General features: G+C 42.3%; 1 protein-coding gene across 1 annotated transcript in view; it reads right to left on the bottom strand.

Moving 5' to 3' along the window:
- Positions 1–24,857, bottom strand: part of glsb (glutaminase b) — a 161,164-nt gene that overhangs the window by 75,203 nt on the left and 61,104 nt on the right. The gene's annotated exons all lie outside the window — the stretch shown is intronic.

Consider the following 24,857-nt stretch of genomic DNA (forward strand, 5'->3'; position numbering starts at 1 on the left):
CAGATGCATGCAGATGTCCCTGGAGTGCTCTCTGTGTATGCCTCCTCCCTGCAGTCAAACACTTTGTCTATCTGGTTACATTGTGAATGAGAAATTGAATTGTACTCTGACTTGATTTAGACTGGAGTGCCATGTTTTTTGTAGTCACAGTCACCTTCACTCCACCAAATGATGTTCGAGCATCAACTTGTTGCTGTTTTCCGCCTCTTAACAACTATGTGATCTTGTGAACTTTGATTTGCTGGTCACACCTTTGCATCTATGCACCCAGAGAGGGAACTAATGTAATAATAACCTCGCAGCACGTCAGTCAGTAATTATGGTTGAAAACACAAAATGTAATAATATTTCTCAAAATAGATTCATTTATAAATCATGTGTAGCTGGCATAAGCTTGTTATTAGCATTACGTTTTGCAAGATATGTGTAATCTATAGATTATTATTGATACTAAGGCTTCTTTCTCCCAGCAGCAGACACTGGACTGAAGGTTAGGTGAAATCCGAGTCGTTTATTTCAACAAACTGGCAGAGGCGGTGAGTTGAAGGTCGGCTAGATTCAGGTTCTGGAAGAGTGGTGGTTTTCCAGGAGGGGGCCAGGCAGGTGGAATCTCAGGGCAGTGAGCTGCCTCACGGGCTAGGCAGGCATTCAGGGAACCCAGGAGAGAGCAGAAAGGTGTAAGTAAACAAATAGGAAGGCAAGGAAACTGTAAGTAGACTGGCAGGCAAGTTTAACTGGAGTTAAACTTTATGCAGTCGCAGGTTGGATTCTGCCAGCATCCGTCTGGTTCGTGTGAAAAAGTCTATTGCCTCTCTCAGGTTGTAACCTGAGCCCACCCACTTGAACAGGGCATGGACTGGGTGGGTGGTGTTTGTCCCTGAGGATGCTCTGTGCTTTCCTCCTGCAGCGCTGGGTGTATATAATGTCCACGATGATAATAATATTATTGTCCTGGGTGGAGGCACAGTCATGCGAGTACAGTGAGAAGACTTTGGGGCCGTGGCAGCAGCCCTGTGGGGATCCTGTGCTCGCCGTGAGCTCAGCAGAGACCTTCTTTCCCATCCTCACCACCTGTGGTCTGTCAGGTGAGTGTTGGTACTCTGCCAGCTTGGCAGTCAGCTTCATCGGCCTGATCGTACTAAAGGCGGAGCTGTAATCCAGACGAGGATGGTCTCACCTCAGTAGCCACACCAGAGGAAGCAATAGACCTTCTCACACGAACCAGACAGATGCTGGCAGAATCCAACCTGCGACTGCATAAAGTGCCATCCAATAGTAGCACCACCTTTGCACCTTGGTTTTCTGCATGTGGAAAAGGTTGGACTGTAATGCTGTGTCATGCCACTGTAGTTGTTGTTTCCATGTATACTGTTTGGACATGGTCTGAGAAAGGATGTGCGACCATTTTATAGTGTGTTTGTTTCGTAGGCATTGAGCCCAGCCCAGGTCCAGCCGCTGTGCGTAAGGTGCATTGTGTGGCCCGTTGATTTGCTCGCGCACCTTATGCACTCGAGGGACGTCTCTTCCTAAGAGCAGAAGGATTGGAGCATCTTGGTCTGCAGGTTGAATCCTGTTAAGAGACTCGCTGTAGGTGGGGAGGATGGTGTGCAATCTCAGTCAAAGACACTTTAAAGGACATAACCTCTTTTCATGACAAGCAGCATGACGAGGAGGTATTTGTTCTACTTCGCGCTAAGAGTAATTTTGTATTTTCCTTTGTTTCATGCCGTGTACTGTACAATCAGCTGATGTATTCTGTACTATGTTCACTCACAAATATAGTTCTGATGGCGTGACAGCGTTACTGTGGCTGCATCAGAGAAACAAGACTTGAAATATATCCTAAGTCCTAAGACCCTTTACTTGAGTGAAAGCAGACATTTTGAATTTTAAGTGCGTTTCCTGACATTCACAGGATGGTAAAGGAATTAAGCGGATCCATGTTAAATTTTGGTCGGAGTATTCTAAACACCTTGATGATGCTAAACTGTTGACCTCTTTAGGTTTCATCAAACACCATGATGATGCATTGTTTGCTATGAAACAGGAAGTTGTTGTAACTTCAGTGTATATCGTCCAATCTGCCCCAGATTCCACGTCCAGACATCTATATACCAACTAGCGCCACATAATGGACACAGGAAGTTGCATTCAACTCCTTTGAGCATTGGCTGTCACACACCCCAGCATGTACGAAGGTGCCTGTAACAGTGTATATATAGCACATAATTCCACTTGCTGTAATTTGGTTTTCATTTAATTCATTGTTGGCTAATAGGGCCCTCTCTGGAGCTATAGTGTGCGGCTGGCATTGGTGCCACGCTGCCAGTAGGGTGTGGAGCACAGCACGGGTCATAAATTGTAGTTATTTTTGATATTACTTTGTTAATTTTATGAGTATATGTGCACTATGAACTACTTGAATGTTCATTAGAGTGTGTGGACATATATTTTGTGTTCAGCTGTGTAAATATGTTTATGGAGAGTTGAGAAACTTTATGCTAACCCTCGCTAGCTAGCTAGTTAGCATAAATGAACGTGCGGTCGCTTTTTACAGTGTGCTGTGCACGAGACGCCAGCACCCGCTGACCACAGTGTTTTTGTATTTACCAGATGGTCCATAAACGGCACAGACAATACGTGTCTGCCTTCCGAAAAAAAAATTAATATACACAAGGCAGAGTCGAGGGGTTTTGAACCGGAACCGGTGACAGAGTGTGACTGAGTATGGTTACCCTCACAGCTTCAGTTGTGTTTTTATGTGACTTACTTCAAACTCCTGCAGCATAATCCATAATCTTCACTTTCTGTTCATATCCTCGGCTGGTACTGGTAGTAAAATGACCAACAGTATTTAGTGTTTAACATTCGCATCAGTTCAGGCCCTCGTGGTTACAGCATCACTGCACCACACTTTATTCAAATCATGGTCACCACAAAGTCGCCACAATGCATGAATGCAAATGTTTTGATCATCATTTTAATGTTTTGTTTTTTAATTTCTATTCTTGCTTTTGTTCCATCTGAACACCTTGTTTCCTTGTCCTGTCTTTAATGCCCAAAAATGTGTTTTATCATACTGTAGCATATAATTCCCTGTGGGTGTATTTACTGCAAAGCAATAAGAGCAACAAAACAAAATGGGGTACCACACTTGACTTTAACGCTAGAAACAGCAATTTGTCACTGTTAGAAAACTGGTTTTCTTTAGATATTGGTCAGTTTGTACTTTCCCTGGAAATAAAATAGAGCCCTTTATGTCTAGTAATCTGATAAAAGTCAAATACAGAAATGGATAGTGGGTGGATACACAACCTGGATGTCTTGTGAATGTCACCTCCAGGTATGAAGAGACTAATTTTAGCTTGTCAGGGTAACATGGAGGGACCTGACAACTGAACACGTTTAAGAAACAGGTCCTGTAGACGTGTGTTGTAGCTTGATCAGTTTAGGCTGAAATCACAGGATTCCTTTCTTCTTCTTATGTTTCTTCCTCATCGTCGTCTTCTTCTCCTTCCTTTTAGTCAGTGGTGGTAAAGTTTGTATGTACACTTACTCAGGTACAGTACCTGGGTCCCAGAATGAGTCATGTAACTAATTTGTATCTGACAAATTAATGCACATGCAGTTTATAAATCAGGATGCATATTTAGATAGATTAAACTACATGAGAAATGAGATCCATCTTATTAAAATGCTATAACATTAAAATGCTGCTTACATGTTAATTTATAATGAGTACTTTGAGTGTTTTTGTCTTGTAGTATTGCTACTAAAAGACATGAATATTCTTCAACTCAGATGCTTGTTACGACTCTTTTTGTTCCGCTTGCAGATCAGACAAAGCGATATGCTTCTCCTTTCTCTGGAAAGCAATTCTTCCTATTCTGTACACATGATGGTTCTCCACTCGTTTATTTAGGCTTCATTTGTTCACCATCTCTATATGACCAGCAGTTAGTTGTGATATTACCAACTTCTTAACGTACATGTGAAAGTTTAACACAGTAGCCATTCTTGAATACAAATAAGTTCAATGAAACTGTACTTTTTTTTTCTTGCTTTTATTTTCATCATTCACATGCTCTTGATGTTACAGGACGTACTTGATGTTAGGTGCGATATGACCCAAATGTGAACTTATCAACAGCAGTGCAGCATCATTTTCAAAACTAGTGAACAGTAAATGCACTTGTAAAGAACTTTTAGAGTCTTTTCAACTACAAATGGCTTCAACACTACACTCACATTCACACTCTGATGTGTCATTCGTACACACATCAGAGTGTGAATGTACGCTCTGTCACACACATTCACATTTGGGTTTCAGTGTCATGACGTGCGGACCAGAGGACCCAGGAATGGAGGCAGTAATCGTGGCTGTGCCTGCCTTAGGTTGTCCCAAAGTTTAGTAGGGGGATCTTACCCGTCATAGGCGAACCAGTCTTCCATACTTGACTCTTTCTTTTCTCTTTCTGGGTTTCAGTGTCATGACATGAGGCCGACACGCACTACCCTGATCCACAGCCGCACTGTGTTCTTGTGCAAGAAGACAGCTTTGCACACTGTGCCTGCTCACAGTGGAAAACAGGCCAAGTAATCGTGGCTGTGCCTGCCTTAGGTTGTCCCAAAGTTTAGCAGGGGGATCTTACCCGTCATAGGCGAACCAGTCTTCCATACTTGACTCTTTTTTAGATGCTATTTGACCCGAATGTGAACTTATCAACAGCAGTGCAGCATCATTTCCAAAACTAGTGAACAGTAAATGCACTTGTAAAGAACTTTTAGAGTCTTGTCAACTACAAATGGCTTCAACACTACACTCACATTCACAAATTCACACTCTGGTGTGTGTACGAATGGTGTGTCATTCGTACACACATCTTTGAAAGTACTCAACAGGTTTATCTTTGAGAGAAGGGTGTTTTGTTTCCAAATGCCGCTTCAATTTTGAGGGTTTCATGCTTTCATGTGCCAACACCTCGCTGCACAAAACACACTGAGGTTTTTGTCCCCCTTTGTCCTCAGTGTAAGAAAATCCATATTTCATGTAGTCGGTGTTGTGCTTGAGTTTCACCATGCTCAATTAGTGTATGAAAACAAACTTTGCGGGTCTTCTTCTACACTGTGAAATGGCGGGTCTCAATTAGCATTACAGGGCATTATCGCCGCCTACTGTTGAGGAGTGTGAATAGACGTCACTCTGCTGCATAAAAAATCCCCTTCAAAATTTTTTAGGAACATTTTTGTTTGCCTAGGCAAAGGTCCGTGACCCACCAGTTGAGAATCACTGCTCTATACTGTGTAGCATTACACAGTCCGTACTACAACCTCTACTACTACTGCTGCTACTGTCTGGCATGCATTCTTTCTAATTTAAACACTTTTCTGTTTAGTTTCTTTAGGTTTGGTTAGGGGTTAGGGCAGGCTAGGTTAGATTAGCCTGGTTTGGATTAAATAAAGTCAAATTAGGACAATAAAGTGGTTGTTTAATGAAGTTTTGGTGATGTAAATGGTCTCTGTAATTCCTTTAATTTTCTTTACTCCACTTTATTCATCGCTAAAATGCTTGCTGTCTCAATCTGAATGCGAATGTGTTCTTGTGCAAGAAGACAGCTTTGCACACTGTGCCTGCTCACAGTGGAAAACAGGCCAAGTAATCGTGGCTGTGCCTGCCTTAGGTTGTCCCAAAGTTTAGCAGGGGGATCTTACCCGTCATAGGCGAACCAGTCTTCCATACTTGACTCTTTTTTAGATGCTATTTGACCCGAATGTGAACTTATCAACAGCAGTGCAGCATCATTTCCAAAACTAGTGAACAGTAAATGCACTTGTAAAGAACTTTTAGAGTCTTGTCAACTACAAATGGCTTCAACACTACACTCACATTCACAAATTCACACTCTGATGTGTGTACGAATGGTGTGTCATTCGTACACACATCTTTGAAAGTACTCAACAGGTTTATCTTTGAGAGAAGGGTGTTTTGTTTCCAAATGCCGCTTCAATTTTGAGGGTTATCAACAGCAGTGCAGCATCATTTTCAAAACTAGTGAACAGTAAATGCACTTGTAAAGAACTTTTAGAGTCTTTTCAACTACAAATGGCTTCAACACTACACTCACATTCACACTCTGATGTGTCATTCGTACACACATCACAGTGTGAATGTACGCTCTGTCACACACATTCACATTTGGGTTTCAGTGTCATGACGTGCGGACCAGAGGACCCAGGAATGGAGCCAGTAATCGTGGCTGTGCCTGCCTTAGGTTGTCCCAAAGTTTAGTAGGGGGATCTTACCCGTCATAGGCGAACCAGTCTTCCATACTTGACTCTTTCTTTTCTCTTTCTGGGTTTCAGTGTCATGACATGAGTCCGACACGCATTACCCTGATCCACAGCCGCACTGTGTTCTTGTGCAAGAAGACAGCTTTGCACACTGTGCCTGCTCACAGTGGAAAACAGGCCAAGTAATCGTGGCTGTGCCTGCCTTAGGTTGTCCCAAAGTTTAGCAGGGGGATCTTACCCATCATAGGCGAACCAGTCTTCCATACTTGACTCTTTTTTAGATGCTATTTGACCCGAATGTGAACTTATCAACAGCAGTGCAGCATCATTTTCAAAACTAGTGAACAGTAAATGCACTTGTAAAGAACTTTTAGAGTCTTTTCAACTACAAATGGCTTCAACACTACACTCACATTCACACTCTGATGTGTCATTCGTACACACATCAGAGTGTGAATGTACGCTCTGTCACACACATTCACATTTGGGTTTCAGTGTCATGACGTGCGGACCAGAGGACCCAGGAATGGAGCCAGTAATCGTGGCTGTGCCTGCCTTAGGTTGTCCCAAAGTTTAGCAGGGGGATCTTACCCGTCATAGGCGAACCAGTCTTCCATACTTGACTCTTTTTTAGATGCTATTTGACCCGAATGTGAACTTATCAACAGCAGTGCAGCATCATTTTCAAAACTAGAGAACAGTAAATGCACTTGTAAAGAACTTTTAGAGTCTTGTCAACTACAAATGGCTTCAACACTACACTCACATTCACAAATTCACACTCTGATGTGTGTACGAATGGTGTGTCATTCGTACACACATCTTTGAAAGTACTCAACAGGTTTATCTTGGAGAGAAGGGTGTTTTGTTTCCAAATGCCGCTTCAATTTTGAGGGTTTCATGCTTTCATGTGCCAACACCTCGCTGCACAAAACACACTGAGGTTTTTGTCCCCCTTTGTCCTCAGTGTAAGAAAATCCATATTTCATGTAGTCGGTGTTGTGCTTGAGTTTCGCCATGCTCAATTAGTGTATGAAAACAAACTTTGCGGGTCTTCTTCTACACTGTGAAATGGCGGGTCTCAATTAGCATTACAGGGCATTATCGCCGCCTACTGTTGAGGAGTGTGAATAGACGTCACTCTGCTGCATAAAAAATCCCCTTCAAAAGTTTTTAGGAACATTTTTGTTTGCCTAGGCAAAGGTCCATGACCCACCAGTTGACAATCACTGCTCTATACTGTGTAGCATTACACAGTCCGTACTACAACCTCTACTACTACTGCTGCTACTGTCTGGCATGCATTCTTTCTAATTTAAACACTTTTCTGTTTAGTTTCTTTAGGTTTGGTTAGGGGTTAGGGCAGGCTAGGTTAGATTAGCCTGGTTTGGATTAAATAAAGTCAAATTAGGACGATAAAGTGGTTGTTTAATTAAGTTTTGGTGATGTAAATGGTCTCTGTAATTCCTTTAATTTTCTTTACTCCACTTTATTCATCGCTAAAATGCTTGCTGTCTCAATCTGAATGCGAATGTGTTCTTGTGCAAGAAGACAGCTTTGCACACTGTGCCTGCTCACAGTGGAAAACAGGCCAAGTAATCGTGGCTGTGCCTGCCTTAGGTTGTCCCAAAGTTTAGCAGGGGGATCTTACCCGTCATAGGCGAACCAGTCTTCCATACTTGACTCTTTTTTAGATGCTATTTGACCCGAATGTGAACTTATCAACAGCAGTGCAGCATCATTTCCAAAACTAGTGAACAGTAAATGCACTTGTAAAGAACTTTTAGAGTCTTGTCAACTACAAATGGCTTCAACACTACACTCACATTCACAAATTCACACTCTGATGTGTGTACGAATGGTGTGTCATTCGTACACACATCTTTGAAAGTACTCAACAGGTTTATCTTTGAGAGAAGGGTGTTTTGTTTCCAAATGCCGCTTCAATTTTGAGGGTTATCAACAGCAGTGCAGCATCATTTTCAAAACTAGTGAACAGTAAATGCACTTGTAAAGAACTTTTAGAGTCTTTTCAACTACAAATGGCTTCAACACTACACTCACATTCACACTCTGATGTGTCATTCGTACACACATCAGAGTGTGAATGTACGCTCTGTCACACACATTCACATTTGGGTTTCAGTGTCATGACGTGCGGACCAGAGGACCCAGGAATGGAGCCAGTAATCGTGGCTGTGCCTGCCTTAGGTTGTCCCAAAGTTTAGTAGGGGGATCTTACCCGTCATAGGCGAACCAGTCTTCCATACTTGACTCTTTCTTTTCTCTTTCTGGGTTTCAGTGTCATGACATGAGTCCGACACGCATTACCCTGATCCACAGCCGCACTGTGTTCTTGTGCAAGAAGACAGCTTTGCACACTGTGCCTGCTCACAGTGGAAAACAGGCCAAGTAATCGTGGCTGTGCCTGCCTTAGGTTGTCCCAAAGTTTAGCAGGGGGATCTTACCCATCATAGGCGAACCAGTCTTCCATACTTGACTCTTTTTTAGATGCTATTTGACCCGAATGTGAACTTATCAACAGCAGTGCAGCATCATTTTCAAAACTAGTGAACAGTAAATGCACTTGTAAAGAACTTTTAGAGTCTTTTCAACTACAAATGGCTTCAACACTACACTCACATTCACACTCTGATGTGTCATTCGTACACACATCAGAGTGTGAATGTACGCTCTGTCACACACATTCACATTTGGGTTTCAGTGTCATGACGTGCGGACCAGAGGACCCAGGAATGGAGCCAGTAATCGTGGCTGTGCCTGCCTTAGGTTGTCCCAAAGTTTAGCAGGGGGATCTTACCCGTCATAGGCGAACCAGTCTTCCATACTTGACTCTTTTTTAGATGCTATTTGACCCGAATGTGAACTTATCAACAGCAGTGCAGCATCATTTTCAAAACTAGTGAACAGTAAATGCACTTGTAAAGAACTTTTAGAGTCTTGTCAACTACAAATGGCTTCAACACTACACTCACATTCACAAATTCACACTCTGATGTGTGTACGAATGGTGTGTCATTCGTACACACATCTTTGAAAGTACTCAACAGGTTTATCTTTGAGAGAAGGGTGTTTTGTTTCCAAATGCCGCTTCAATTTTGAGGGTTTCATGCTTTCATGTGCCAACACCTCGCTGCACAAAACACACTGAGGTTTTTGTCCCCCTTTGTCCTCAGTGTAAGAAAATCCATATTTCATGTAGTCGGTGTTGTGCTTGAGTTTCACCATGCTCAATTAGTGTATGAAAACAAACTTTGCGGGTCTTCTTCTACACTGTGAAATGGCGGGTCTCAATTAGCATTACAGGGCATTATCGCCGCCTACTGTTGAGGAGTGTGAATAGACGTCACTCTGCTGCATAAAAAATCCCCTTCAAAAGTTTTTAGGAACATTTTTGTTTGCCTAGGCAAGTCCGTGACCCACCAGTTGAGAATCACTGCTCTATACTGTGTAGCATTACACAGTCCGTACTACAACCTCTACTACTACTGCTGCTACTGTCTGGCATGCATTCTTTCTAATTTAAACACTTTTCTGTTTAGTTTCTTTAGGTTTGGTTAGGGGTTAGGGCAGGCTAGGTTAGATTAGCCTGGTTTGGATTAAATAAAGTCAAATAAGACGATAAAGTGGTTGTTTAATTAAGTTTTGGTGATGTAAATGGTCTCTGTAATTCCTTTAATTTTCTTTACTCCACTTTATGCATCGCTAAAATGCTTGCTGTCTCAATCTGAATGCGAATGTGTTCTTGTGCAAGAAGACAGCTTTGCACACTGTGCCTGCTCACAGTGGAAAACAGGCCAAGTAATCGTGGCTGTGCCTGCCTTAGGTTGTCCCAAAGTTTAGCAGGGGGATCTTACCCGTCATAGGCGAACCAGTCTTCCATACTTGACTCTTTTTTAGATGCTATTTGACCCGAATGTGAACTTATCAACAGCAGTGCAGCATCATTTTCAAAACTAGAGAACAGTAAATGCACTTGTAAAGAACTTTTAGAGTCTTTTCAACTACAAATGGCTTCAACACTACACTCACATTCACACTCTGATGTGTCATTCGTACACACATCACAGTGTGAATGTACGCTCTGTCACACACATTCACATTTGGGTTTCAGTGTCATGACGTGCAGACCAGAGGACCCAGGAATGGAGCCAGTAATCGTGGCTGTGCCTGCCTTAGGTTGTCCCAAAGTTTAGTAGGGGGATCTTACCCGTCATAGGCGAACCAGTCTTCCATACTTGACTCTTTCTTTTCTCTTTCTGGGTTTCAGTGTCATGACATGAGGCCGACACGCACTACCCTGATCCACAGCCGCACTGTGTTCTTGTGCAAGAAGACAGCTTTGCACACTGTGCCTGCTCACAGTGGAAAACAGGCCAAGTAATCGTGGCTGTGCCTGCCTTAGGTTGTCCCAAAGTTTAGCAGGGGGATCTTACCCGTCATAGGCGAACCAGTCTTCCATACTTGACTCTTTTTTAGATGCTATTTGACCCGAATGTGAACTTATCAACAGCAGTGCAGCATCATTTTCAAAACTAGAGAACAGTAAATGCACTTGTAAAGAACTTTTAGAGTCTTGTCAACTACAAATGGCTTCAACACTACACTCACATTCACAAATTCACACTCTGATGTGTGTACGAATGGTGTGTCATTCGTACACACATCTTTGAAAGTACTCAACAGGTTTATCTTGGAGAGAAGGGTGTTTTGTTTCCAAATGCCGCTTCAATTTTGAGGGTTTCATGCTTTCATGTGCCAACACCTCGCTGCACAAAACACACTGAGGTTTTTGTCCCCCTTTGTCCTCAGTGTAAGAAAATCCATATTTCATGTAGTCGGTGTTGTGCTTGAGTTTCGCCATGCTCAATTAGTGTATGAAAACAAACTTTGCGGGTCTTCTTCTACACTGTGAAATGGCGGGTCTCAATTAGCATTACAGGGCATTATCGCCGCCTACTGTTGAGGAGTGTGAATAGACGTCACTCTGCTGCATAAAAAATCCCCTTCAAAATTTTTTAGGAACATTTTTGTTTGCCTAGGCAAAGGTCCATGACCCACCAGTTGACAATCACTGCTCTATACTGTGTAGCATTACACAGTCCGTACTACAACCTCTACTACTACTGCTGCTACTGTCTGGCATGCATTCTTTCTAATTTAAACACTTTTCTGTTTAGTTTCTTTAGGTTTGGTTAGGGGTTAGGGCAGGCTAGGTTAGATTAGCCTGGTTTGGATTAAATAAAGTCAAATTAGGACGATAAAGTGGTTGTTTAATTAAGTTTTGGTGATGTAAATGGTCTCTGTAATTCCTTTAATTTTCTTTACTCCACTTTATTCATCGCTAAAATGCTTGCTGTCTCAATCTGAATGCGAATGTGTTCTTGTGCAAGAAGACAGCTTTGCACACTGTGCCTGCTCACAGTGGAAAACAGGCCAAGTAATCGTGGCTGTGCCTGCCTTAGGTTGTCCCAAAGTTTAGCAGGGGGATCTTACCCGTCATAGGCGAACCAGTCTTCCATACTTGACTCTTTTTTAGATGCTATTTGACCCGAATGTGAACTTATCAACAGCAGTGCAGCATCATTTTCAAAACTAGTGAACAGTAAATGCACTTGTAAAGAACTTTTAGAGTCTTTTCAACTACAAATGGCTTCAACACTACACTCACATTCACACTCTGATGTGTCATTCGTACACACATCACAGTGTGAATGTACGCTCTGTCACACACATTGACATTTGGGTTTCAATGTCATGACGTGCGGACCACAGGACCCAGGAATGGAGCCAGTAATCGTGGCTGTGCCTGCCTTAGGTTGTCCCAAAGTTTAGTAGGGGGATCTTACCCGTCATAGGCGAACCAGTCTTCCATACTTGACTCTTTCTTTTCTCTTTCTGGGTTTCAGTGTCATGACATGAGGCCGACACGCACTACCCTGATCCACAGCCGCACTGTGTTCTTGTGCAAGAAGACAGCTTTGCACACTGTGCCTGCTCACAGTGGAAAACAGGCCAAGTAATCGTGGCTGTGCCTGCCTTAGGTTGTCCCAAAGTTTAGCAGGGGGATCTTACCCGTCATAGGCGAACCAGTCTTCCATACTTGACTCTTTTTTAGATGCTATTTGACCCGAATGTGAACTTATCAACAGCAGTGCAGCATCATTTTCAAAACTAGTGAACAGTAAATGCACTTGTAAAGAACTTTTAGAGTCTTGTCAACTACAAATGGCTTCAACACTACACTCACATTCACAAATTCACACTCTGATGTGTGTACGAATGGTGTGTCATTCGTACACACATCTTTGAAAGTACTCAACAGGTTTATCTTTGAGAGAAGGGTGTTTTGTTTCCAAATGCCGCTTCAATTTTGAGGGTTTCATGCTTTCATGTGCCAACACCTCGCTGCACAAAACACACTGAGGTTTTTGTCCCCCTTTGTCCTCAGTGTAAGAAAATCCATATTTCATGTAGTCGGTGTTGTGCTTGAGTTTCTCAATTAGTGTATGAAAACAAACTTTGCGGGTCTTCTTCTACACTGTGAAATGGCGGGTCTCAATTAGCATTACAGGTCATTATCGCCGCCTACTGTTGAGGAGTGTGAATAGACGTCACTCTGCTGCATAAAAAATCCCCTTCAAAAGTTTTTCGGAACATTTTTGTTTGCCTAGGCAAAGGTCCGTGACCCACCAGTTGACAATCACTGCTCTATACTGTGTAGCATTACACAGTCCGTACTACAACCTCTACTACTACTGCTGCTACTGTCTGGCATGCATTCTTTCTAATTTAAACACTTTTCTGTTTAGTTTCTTTAGGTTTGGTTAGGGGTTAGGGCAGGCTAGGTTAGATTAGCCTGGTTTGGATTAAATAAAGTCAAATTAGGACGATAAAGTGGTTGTTTAATTAAGTTTTGGTGATGTAAATGGTCTCTGTAATTCCTTTAATTTTCTTTACTCCACTTTATTCATCGCTAAAATGCTTGCTGTCTCAATCTGAATGCGAATGTGTTCTTGTGCAAGAAGACAGCTTTGCACACTGTGCCTGCTCACAGTGGAAAACAGGCCAAGTAATCGTGGCTGTGCCTGCCTTAGGTTGTCCCAAAGTTTAGCAGGGGGATCTTACCCGTCATAGGCGAACCAGTCTTCCATACTTGACTCTTTTTTAGATGCTATTTGACCCGAATGTGAACTTATCAACAGCAGTGCAGCATCATTTTCAAAACTAGTGAACAGTAAATGCACTTGTAAAGAACTTTTAGAGTCTTGTCAACTACAAATGGCTTCAACACTACACTCACATTCACACTCTGATGTGTCATTCGTACACACATCACAGTGTGAATGTACGCTCTGTCACACACATTCACATTTGGGTTTCAGTGTCATGACGTGCGGACCAGAGGACCCAGGAATGGAGCCAGTAATCGTGGCTGTGCCTGCCTTAGGTTGTCCCAAAGTTTAGTAGGGGGATCTTACCCGTCATAGGCGAACCAGTCTTCCATACTTGACTCTTTTTTAGATGCTATTTGACCCGAATGTGAACTTATCAACAGCAGTGCAGCATCATTTTCAAAATTAGTGAACAGTAAATGCACTTGTAAAGAACTTTTAGAGTCTTGTCAACTACAAATGGCTTCAACACTACACTCACATTCACACTCTGATGTGTCATTCGTACACACATCACAGTGTGAATGTACGCTCTGTCACACACATTGACATTTGGGTTTCAGTGTCATGACGTGCGGACCAGAGGACCCAGGAATGGAGCCAGTAATCGTGGCTGTGCCTGCCTTAGGTTGTCCCAAAGTTTAGTAGGGGGATCTTACCCGTCATAGGCGAACCAGTCTTCCATACTTGACTCTTTCTTTTCTCTTTCTGGGTTTCAGTGTCATGACATGAGGCCGACACGCACTACCCTGATCCACAGCCGCACTGTGTTCTTGTGCAAGAAGACAGCTTTGCACACTGTGCCTGCTCACAGTGGAAAACAGGCCAAGTAATCGTGGCTGTGCCTGCCTTAGGTTGTCCCAAAGTTTAGCAGGGGGATCTTACCCGTCATAGGCGAACCAGTCTTCCATACTTGACTCTTTTTTAGATGCTATTTGACCCGAATGTGAACTTATCAACAGCAGTGCAGCATCATTTTCAAAACTAGTGAACAGTAAATGCACTTGTAAAGAACTTTTAGAGTCTTGTCAACTACAAATGGCTTCAACACTACACTCACATTCACAAATTCACACTCTGATGTGTGTACGAATGGTGTGTCATTCGTACACACAACTTTGAAAGTACTCAACAGGTTTATCTTTGAGAGAAGGGTGTTTTGTTTCCAAATGCCGCTTCAATTTTGAGGGTTTCATGCTTTCATGTGCCAACACCTCGCTGCACAAAACACACTGAGGTTTTTGTCCCCCTTTGTCCTCAGTGTAAGAAAATCCATATTTCATGTAGTCGGTGTTGTGCTTGAGTTTCACCATGCTCAATTAGTGTATGAAAACAAACTTTGCGGGTCTTCTTCTACACTGTGAAATGGCGGGTCTCAATTAGCATTACAGGGCATTATCGCCGCCTACTGTTGAGGAGTGTGAATAGACGTCACTCTGCTGCATAAAAAATCCCCTTCAAAAGTTTTTCGGAACATTTTTGTTTGCCTAGGCAAAGGTCCGTGACCCACCAGTTGACAATCACTGCTCTATACTGTGTAGCATTACACAGTCCGTACTACAACCTCTACTACTACTGCTGCTACTGTCTGGCATGCATTCTTTCTAATTTAAACACTTTTCTGTTTAGTTTCTTTAGGTTTGGTTAGGGGTTAGGGCAGGCTAGGTTAGATTAGCCTGGTTTGGATTAAATAAAGTCAAATTAGGACGATAAAGTGGTTGTTTAATTAAGTTTTGGTGATGTAAATGGTCTCTAATTCCTTTAATTTTCTTTACTCCACTTTATTCATCGCTAAAATGCTTGCTGTCTCAATCTGAATGCGAATGTGTTCTTGTGCAAGAAGACAGCTTTGCACACTGTGCCTGCTCACAGTGGAAAACAGGCCAAGTAATCGTGGCTGTGCCTGCCTTAGGTTGTCCCAAAGTTTAGCAGGGGGATCTTACCCGTCATAGGCGAACCAGTCTTCCATACTTGACTCTTTTTTAGATGCTATTTGACCCGAATGTGAACTTATCAACAGCAGTGCAGCATCATTTTCAAAATTAGTGAACAGTAAATGCACTTGTAAAGAACTTTTAGAGTCTTGTCAACTACAAATGGCTTCAACACTACACTCACATTCACACTCTGATGTGTCATTCGTACACACATCACAGTGTGAATGTACGCTCTGTCACACACATTGACATTTGGGTTTCAGTGTCATGACGTGCGGACCAGAGGACCCAGGAATGGAGCCAGTAATCGTGGCTGTGCCTGCCTTAGGTTGTCCCAAAGTTTAGTAGGGGGATCTTACCCGTCATAGGCGAACCAGTCTTCCATACTTGACTCTTTCTTTTCTCTTTCTGGGTTTCAGTGTCATGACATGAGGCCGACACGCACTACCCTGATCCACAGCCGCACTGTGTTCTTGTGCAAGAAGACAGCTTTGCACACTGTGCCTGCTCACAGTGGAAAACAGGCCAAGTAATCGTGGCTGTGCCTGCCTTAGGTTGTCCCAAAGTTTAGCAGGGGGATCTTACCCGTCATAGGCGAACCAGTCTTCCATACTTGACTCTTTTTTAGATGCTATTTGACCCGAATGTGAACTTATCAACAGCAGTGCAGCATCATTTTCAAAACTAGTGAACAGTAAATGCACTTGTAAAGAACTTTTAGAGTCTTGTCAACTACAAATGGCTTCAACACTACACTCACATTCACAAATTCACACTCTGATGTGTGTACGAATGGTGTGTCATTCGTACACACAACTTTGAAAGTACTCAACAGGTTTATCTTTGAGAGAAGGGTGTTTTGTTTCCAAATGCCGCTTCAATTTTGAGGGTTTCATGCTTTCATGTGCCAACACCTCGCTGCACAAAACACACTGAGGTTTTTGTCCCCCTTTGTCCTCAGTGTAAGAAAATCCATATTTCATGTAGTCGGTGTTGTGCTTGAGTTTCACCATGCTCAATTAGTGTATGAAAACAAACTTTGCGGGTCTTCTTCTACACTGTGAAATGGCGGGTCTCAATTAGCATTACAGGGCATTATCGCCGCCTACTGTTGAGGAGTGTGAATAGACGTCACTCTGCTGCATAAAAAATCCCCTTCAAAAGTTTTTCGGAACATTTTTGTTTGCCTAGGCAAAGGTCCGTGACCCACCAGTTGACAATCACTGCTCTATACTGTGTAGCATTACACAGTCCGTACTACAACCTCTATTACTACTGCTGCTACTGTCTGGCATGCATTCTTTCTAATTTAAACACTTTTCTGTTTAGTTTCTTTAGGTTTGGTTAGGGGTTAGGGCAGGCTAGGTTAGATTAGCCTGGTTTGGATTAAATAAAGTCAAATTAGGACGATAAAGTGGTTGTTTAATTAAGTTTTGGTGATGTAAATGGTCTCTAATTCCTTTAATTTTCTTTACTCCACTTTATTCATCGCTAAAATGCTTGCTGTCTCAATCTGAATGCGAATGTGTTCTTGTGCAAGAAGACAGCTTTGCACACTGTGCCTGCTCACAGTGGAAAACAGGCCAAGTAATCGTGGCTGTGCCTGCCTTAGGTTGTCCCAAAGTTTAGCAGGGGGATCTTACCCGTCATAGGCGAACCAGTCTTCCATACTTGACTCTTTTTTAGATGCTATTTGACCCGAATGTGAACTTATCAACAGCAGTGCAGCATCATTTTCAAAATTAGTGAACAGTAAATGCACTTGTAAAGAACTTTTAGAGTCTTGTCAACTACAAATGGCTTCAACACTACACTCACATTCACACTCTGATGTGTCATTCGTACACACATCACAGTGTGAATGTACGCTCTGTCACACACATTGACATTTGGGTTTCAGTGTCATGACGTGCGGACCAGAGGACCCAGGAATGGAGGCAGTAATCGTGGCTGTGCCTGCCTTAGGTTGTCCCAAAGTTTAGTAGGGGGATCTTACCCGTCATAGGCGAACCAGTCTTCCATACTTGACTCTTTCTTTTCTCTTTCTGGGTTTCAGTGTCATGACATGAGGCCGACACGCACTACCCTGATCCACAGCCGCACTGTGTTCTTGTGCAAGAAGACAGCTTTGCACACTGTGCATGCTCACAGTGGAAAACAGGCCAAGTAATCGTGGCTGTGCCTGCCTTAGGTTGTCCCAAAGTTTAGCAGGGGGATCTTACCCGTCATAGGCGAACCAGTCTTCCATACTTGACTCTTTTTTAGATGCTATTTGACCCGAATGTGAACTTATCAACAGCAGTGCAGCATCATTTTCAAAACTAGTGAACAGTAAATGCACTTGTAAAGAACTTTTAGAGTCTTGTCAACTACAAATGGCTTCAACACTACACTCACATTCACAAATTCACACTCTGATGTGTGTACGAATGGTGTGTCATTCGTACACACATCTTTGAAAGTACTCAACAGGTTTATCTTTGAGAGAAGGGTGTTTTGTTTCCAAATGCCGCTTCAATTTTGAGGGTTTCATGCTTTCATGTGCCAACACCTCGCTGCACAAAACACACTGAGGTTTTTGTCCCCCTTTGTCCTCAGTGTAAGAAAATCCATATTTCATGTAGTCGGTGTTGTGCTTGAGTTTCTCAATTAGTGTATGAAAACAAACTTTGCGGGTCTTCTTCTACACTGTGAAATGGCGGGTCTCAATTAGCATTACAGGGCATTATCGCCGCCTACTGTTGAGGAGTGTGAATAGACATCACTCTGCTGCATAAAAAATCCCCTTCAAAAGTTTCTCGGAACATTTTTGTTTGCCTAGGCAAAGGTCCGTGACCCACCAGTTGACAATCACTGCTCTATACTGTGTAGCATTACACAGTCCGTACTACAACCTCTATTACTACTGCTGCTACTGTCTGGCATGCATTCTTTCTAATTTAAACACTTTTCTGTTTAGTTTCTTTAGGTTTGGTTAGGGGTTAGGGCAGGCTAGGTTAGATTAGCCTGGTTTGGATTAAATAAAGTCAAATAAGACGATAAAGTGGTTGTTTAATTAAGTTTTGGTGATGTAAATGGTCTCTGTAATTCCTTTAATTTTCTTTACTCCACTTTATTCATCGCTAAAATGCTTGCTGTCTCAATCTGAATGCGAATGTGTTCTTGTGCAAGAAGACAGCTTTGCACACTGTGCCTGCTCACAGTGGAAAACAGGCCAAGTAATCGTGGCTGTGCCTGCCTTAGGTTGTCCCAAAGTTTAGCAGGGGGATCTTACCCGTCATAGGCGAACCAGTCTTCCATACTTGACTCTTTTTTAGATGCTATTTGACCCGAATGTGAACTTATCAACAGCAGTGCAGCATCATTTTCAAAACTAGTGAACAGTAAATGCACTTGTAAAGAACTTTTAGAGTCTTTTCAACTACAAATGGCTTCAACACTACACTCACATTCACAAATTCACACTCTGATGTGTGTACGAATGGTGTGTCATTCGTACACACAACTTTGAAAGTACTCAACAGGTTTATCTTTGAGAGAAGGGTGTTTTGTTTCCAAATGCCGCTTCAATTTTGAGGGTTTCATGCTTTCATGTGCCAACACCTCGCTGCACAAAACACACTGAGGTTTTTGTCCCCCTTTGTCCTCAGTGTAAGAAAATCCATATTTCATGTAGTCGGTGTTGTGCTTGAGTTTCACCATGCTCAATTAGTGTATGAAAACAAACTTTGCGGGTCTTCTTCTACACTGTGAAATGGCGGGTCTCAATTAGCATTACAGGTCATTATCGCCGCCTACTGTTGAGGAGTGTGAATAGACGTCACTCTGCTGCATAAAAAATCCCCTTCAAAAGTTTTTCGGAACATTTTTGTTTGCCTAGGCAAAGGTCCGTGACCCACCAGTTGACAATCACTGCTCTATACTGTGTAGCATTACACAGTCCGTACTACAACCTCTACTACTACTGCTGCTACTGTCTGGCATGCATTCTTTCTAATTTAAACACTTTTCTGTTTAGTTTCTTTAGGTTTGGTTAGGGGTTAGGGCAGGCTAGGTTAGATTAGCCTGGTTTGGATTAAATAAAGTCAAATTAGGACGATAAAGTGGTTGTTTAATTAAGTTTTGGTGATGTAAATGGTCTCTGTAATTCCTTTAATTTTCTTTACTCCACTTTATTCATCGCTAAAATGCTTGCTGTCTCAATCTGAATGCGAATGTGTTCTTGTGCAAGAAGACAGCTTTGCACACTGTGCCTGCTCACAGTGGAAAACAGGCCAAGTAATCGTGGCTGTGCCTGCCTTAGGTTGTCCCAAAGTTTAGCAGGGGGATCTTACCCGTCATAGGCGAACCAGTCTTCCATACTTGACTCTTTTTTAGATGCTATTTGACCCGAATGTGAACTTATCAACAGCAGTGCAGCAGCATTTTCAAAACTAGTGAACAGTAAATGCACTTGTAAAGAACTTTTAGAGTCTTTTCAACTACAAATGGCTTCAACACTACACTCACATTCACACTCTGATGTGTCATTCGTACACACATCAGAGTGTGAATGTACGCTCTGTCACACACATTCACATTTGGGTTTCAGTGTCATGACGTGCGGACCAGAGGACCCAGGAATGGAGCCAGTAATCGTGGCTGTGCCTGCCTTAGGTTGTCCCAAAGTTTAGTAGGGGGATCTTACCCGTCATAGGCGAACCAGTCTTCCATACTTGACTCTTTCTTTTCTCTTTCTGGGTTTCAGTGTCATGACATGAGGCCGACACGCACTACCCTGATCCACAGCCGCACTGTGTTCTTGTGCAAGAAGACAGCTTTGCACACTGTGCCTGCTCACAGTGGAAAACAGGCCAAGTAATCGTGGCTGTGCCTGCCTTAGGTTGTCCCAAAGTTTAGCAGGGGGATCTTACCCGTCATAGGCGAACCAGTCTTCCATACTTGACTCTTTTTTAGATGCTATTTGACCCGAATGTGAACTTATCAACAGCAGTGCAGCATCATTTTCAAAACTAGTGAACAGTAAATGCACTTGTAAAGAACTTTTAGAGTCTTGTCAACTACAAATGGCTTCAACACTACACTCACATTCACAAATTCACACTCTGATGTGTGTACGAATGGTGTGTCATTCGTACACACATCTTTGAAAGTACTCAACAGGTTTATCTTTGAGAGAAGGGTGTTTTGTTTCCAAATGCCGCTTCAATTTTGAGGGTTTCATGCTTTCATGTGCCAACACCTCGCTGCACAAAACACACTGAGGTTTTTGTCCCCCTTTGTCCTCAGTGTAAGAAAATCCATATTTCATGTAGTCGGTGTTGTGCTTGAGTTTCACCATGCTCAATTAGTGTATGAAAACAAACTTTGCGGGTCTTCTTCTACACTGTGAAATGGCGGGTCTCAATTAGCATTACAGGGCATTATCGCCGCCTACTGTTGAGGAGTGTGAATAGACGTCACTCTGCTGCATAAAAAATCCCCTTCAAAAGTTTCTCGGAACATTTTTGTTTGCCTAGGCAAAGGTCCGTGACCCACCAGTTGACAATCACTGCTCTATACTGTCTAGCATTACACAGTCCGTACTACAACCTCTATTACTACTGCTGCTACTGTCTGGCATGCATTCTTTCTAATTTAAACACTTTTCTGTTTAGTTTCTTTAGGTTTGGTTAGGGGTTAGGGCAGGCTAGGTTAGATTAGCCTGGTTTGGATTAAATAAAGTCAAATTAGGACGATAAAGTGGTTGTTTAATTAAGTTTTGGTGATGTAAATGGTCTCTGTAATTCCTTTAATTTTCTTTACTCCACTTTATTCATCGCTAAAATGCTTGCTGTCTCAATCTGAATGCGAATGTGTTCTTGTGCAAGAAGACAGCTTTGCACACTGTGCCTGCTCACAGTGGAAAACAGGCCAAGTAATCGTGGCTGTGCCTGCCTTAGGTTGTCCCAAAGTTTAGCAGGGGGATCTTACCCGTCATAGGCGAACCAGTCTTCCATACTTGACTCTTTTTTAGATGCTATTTGACCCAAATGTGAACTTATCAACAGCAGTGCAGCTTTAAGGACAATGTGAATGTGTCTAACCTGACTGGTGCAGAATCAATACTAATGGTACTCTGGATTCTTCCCAACCACCTTGTTCACTTTCTTCTGGGCAGGTATCAAACCCCCAACCCTATAATCACTACAGCAGCCCCTGGACACTGATAAACTGTGGGTTGGATTCAAAGCTGGACTCGTAAAGAGGATGAAAGAAGTGAAATGCCAGCATGAGACTCACATGCAAATCCCCCAGCAGGGCCATGACATGCTGTCGTCTCTAGTGTCAGTTGTATTTGCTCTTATCGTAATATACTAACATTACATAGTACGTATTACAACCTCTAATACTACTACTGCTGCTACTGTCTGGCATGCATTCTTTCTAATTTAAACACTTTTCTGTTTAGTTTTAGGTTTGGTTAGGGGTTAGGGCAGGCTACGTTAGATTAGCTTTGTTTGTATTAAATAAAGTCAAATTAGGACAACAATTAGTTAATTTTTGGTGATGTAAATGGTCTCTGTAATCCTTTGAATTTACTACTGAACTAGTGAACAGTAAATGCACTTGTAGAGAACTTTTAGAGTCTTTTCGACTGCAAATCGCTTCAACACTACACTTAGATTCACAAATTCACACTCTGATGTGTCATTCGTACACACATCAGAGTGTGAATGTACGCTCTGTCACAAATATTCACAGTTGGGTTTCAGTGTCATGACGTGCGGACCAGAGGACACAGGGATCGAGCTGCAGATCATCCGATCGGAGGACGACCTGCACTACCCCGATCCACACCCGCCCCCATTGTGTTCTTGTGCAAGAAGACAGCTTTGCACACTGTGCCTGCTCACAGTGGAAAACAGGCCAAGTAATCGTGGCTGTGCCTGCCTTAGGTTGTCCCAAAGTTTAGCAGGGGGATCTTACCTGTCACAGTCAAACCTAGCCTGATTGGTGCAGAATCCATACTGATGGCCTATAATCATTACAACTGCCCCTGGACAATGATAAACTGTGGGTTGGTTGCTTCTTCTTATACCGCTGATGTCGTGTCAGGTGTCCCAACAGCTCAGTCTTTCTGTACCGCTCCCTCCTTATGTTTACTTCCTCCTGCTGAACTGTGTTCCCTGAAACCAACAATATATGAAAGATTAATTCTGGAGTTCAGAGCCACCCACAGAAAGACGAAATAGAAATTCATGACACAGGTTCATACTTTAAAAAGACTTAAACCAGCACTCATACACACATTTTTACTGTCACTGATTCTCCTGTTCCTACTGCAGCCAAGACATCCCTTTTTAACTTCAGTGTGTTAGAGATGGAGGGCAGAATTCCCTCTTTGTGTTACTGCGAGGCAGCTGTCTGCACTGAGAGGGAATTTCATGCTACAAAGACTGTAACTCTGGAGGATACACACTTGATTTGTCTACTTTGGACTGCTGAAGCCTCACATTAGCTTTATCTTAACTTCAGAATGCTTTTGCAAAAAAAAAAACAAGGACTGTGGATTTTGTCCCTCATGTCTTCCACTGAACCAATCACTATAGAAGAACGCCAGTAGGGACAATAACGAATGAACACATGGGTGTGTGAGTGTTGTCTTAAGATTAACTGCTGACTTCAGCTCAGATCTTTTAATCAATTAAAGGTAACAGATAGAAAACACAGAAAACAGAAATACTTTGATATAAGTTAAAGTCCTGCCTTAAAAACTCTCAAAAGTATTGGCATCAAAATACACCTTAAGCACAAAAAAGGACTCATCATGTACAATGAGCCATTTCAGAATAAAATACATTATGTAACTGGATCATATTCTTGGCAGCTTCATGTAGAATAACACATCACATTTTTTGTATTTTATTGCATTTGATAAACTGAATCTGCAGTAAAAAGTGTATATTTGCCTCCAAATGAAAGTGGAGTCACACAAAATAGAAATACCAAAGTAAATTGCACTGACAATACTTAAGTAAATGCAAGTATTTGTGAATACTTATTGGTTCTCTTGTTTTCTTTCAGTAATGTGTTGTTGTTTCTGTCTCCTCTTTGTCCTGACTTGGTCTCTCCTCCTCGTCCTCCTCTACTACTACTACTACTACTACTACTACTACTCACTTTCACTGTCCTTCTCCCTCTTCTTCTCCCTCCTCCTCCTCCTCCCGCTGATGTTTTCTCTCCTCTTTGACCTGCTTTCCTTTCTCCTTCACCTGTCGCGCTCTCTCCTTCTCCCTCTGCTGGATTTCCTTCTCCTCCTTTTTTTCTCTCTCCTTCTCCTCCTTCTCTTGTCTTTCTCTCTCCTTCCAATACAACAAATGACACTGAACTTCCACTGCTATGAAATCTGGTTAAAGTTAGATACTTGGATACATTTTCCAAACATCTGTAAAAGATGTGCAAGGACTGCCAACTGTTCAGTCACCGTGACATTTCTTTTAGTGCACAGAAACACTACAAATACAGTCCAGTTTGCACAACTGCAGTTTAGCCAACAAGCAAAGCAAAGTTTACAACTTAAAATTTGAGTTGTGTTTGAAAAACAGAGTATTTGTATCCTCTGATCACAGCAAAATATGTTCAACTATATCTAATGGTTTTTGGAATATAACCGCTGAAGATAGCAATTTACTTTACAGAATAATGTACATGTACTCTCTCTCCAACACAAAGCAGTTGTACCGAACAGAACAAGTCAAATAAAAAGTAGTTTTAGACAGGTGTAAAGTGGTCTTACCTCTCTGAAGGTTGGTTTCGAAGTGAAGGCAGAACTCTGTCAGCCTGCAGATATTCAGTTGACTGAGTTATGATGCAGAGAATGGAACACCATCATTTCAGTTCTGATTCTGCAACATCATCAGTCTGATCACAGTTGTTTTTTTTTCAATATTGTTATTGTTATTAATTAAAAAAAAACTCACTGGTTTAACCCAAACCCGTCCTGCCACCCCAGAAGTCAACCCACAAACCCTCTGGTCACAAGCACGACTCTCTAACCTTTGGCCACCATCAGTTCACTGTTCACTCTGCAGGGCAGCTGTGTCTGCAGGGCGGATTTACTCATTTAGTTTGCCCCATGTGCATCTACAGATCTTTATATGATCCATTTGATAGACAGTCCTGCACAGTTTTCAGGGGTCAAGGTGTAGTAGGTTAGTTAAAGGTTAGTTTGTGTTCATTTTCTACGTGATCACCTTTTAGTGTGCATACCAAACATCACGAAATACAGCAAAGGATCTTCTGCCGACAAATACGCAGAACCTAAAGAAAATGTGGCAGTTAAAACACAATATATCCATCAACAGACCTTCTGTTAGTGTGTTCATTTGCTAAATTTCAAATAACTTGTGCACTAAAGGGCTCTTAAAGGTTTTTTTTCTCCCTCATCTTC

Source organism: Pempheris klunzingeri, chromosome 10 (assembly GCF_042242105.1).
Source record: "Pempheris klunzingeri isolate RE-2024b chromosome 10, fPemKlu1.hap1, whole genome shotgun sequence".
NCBI lineage: Eukaryota > Metazoa > Chordata > Actinopteri > Acropomatiformes > Pempheridae > Pempheris > Pempheris klunzingeri.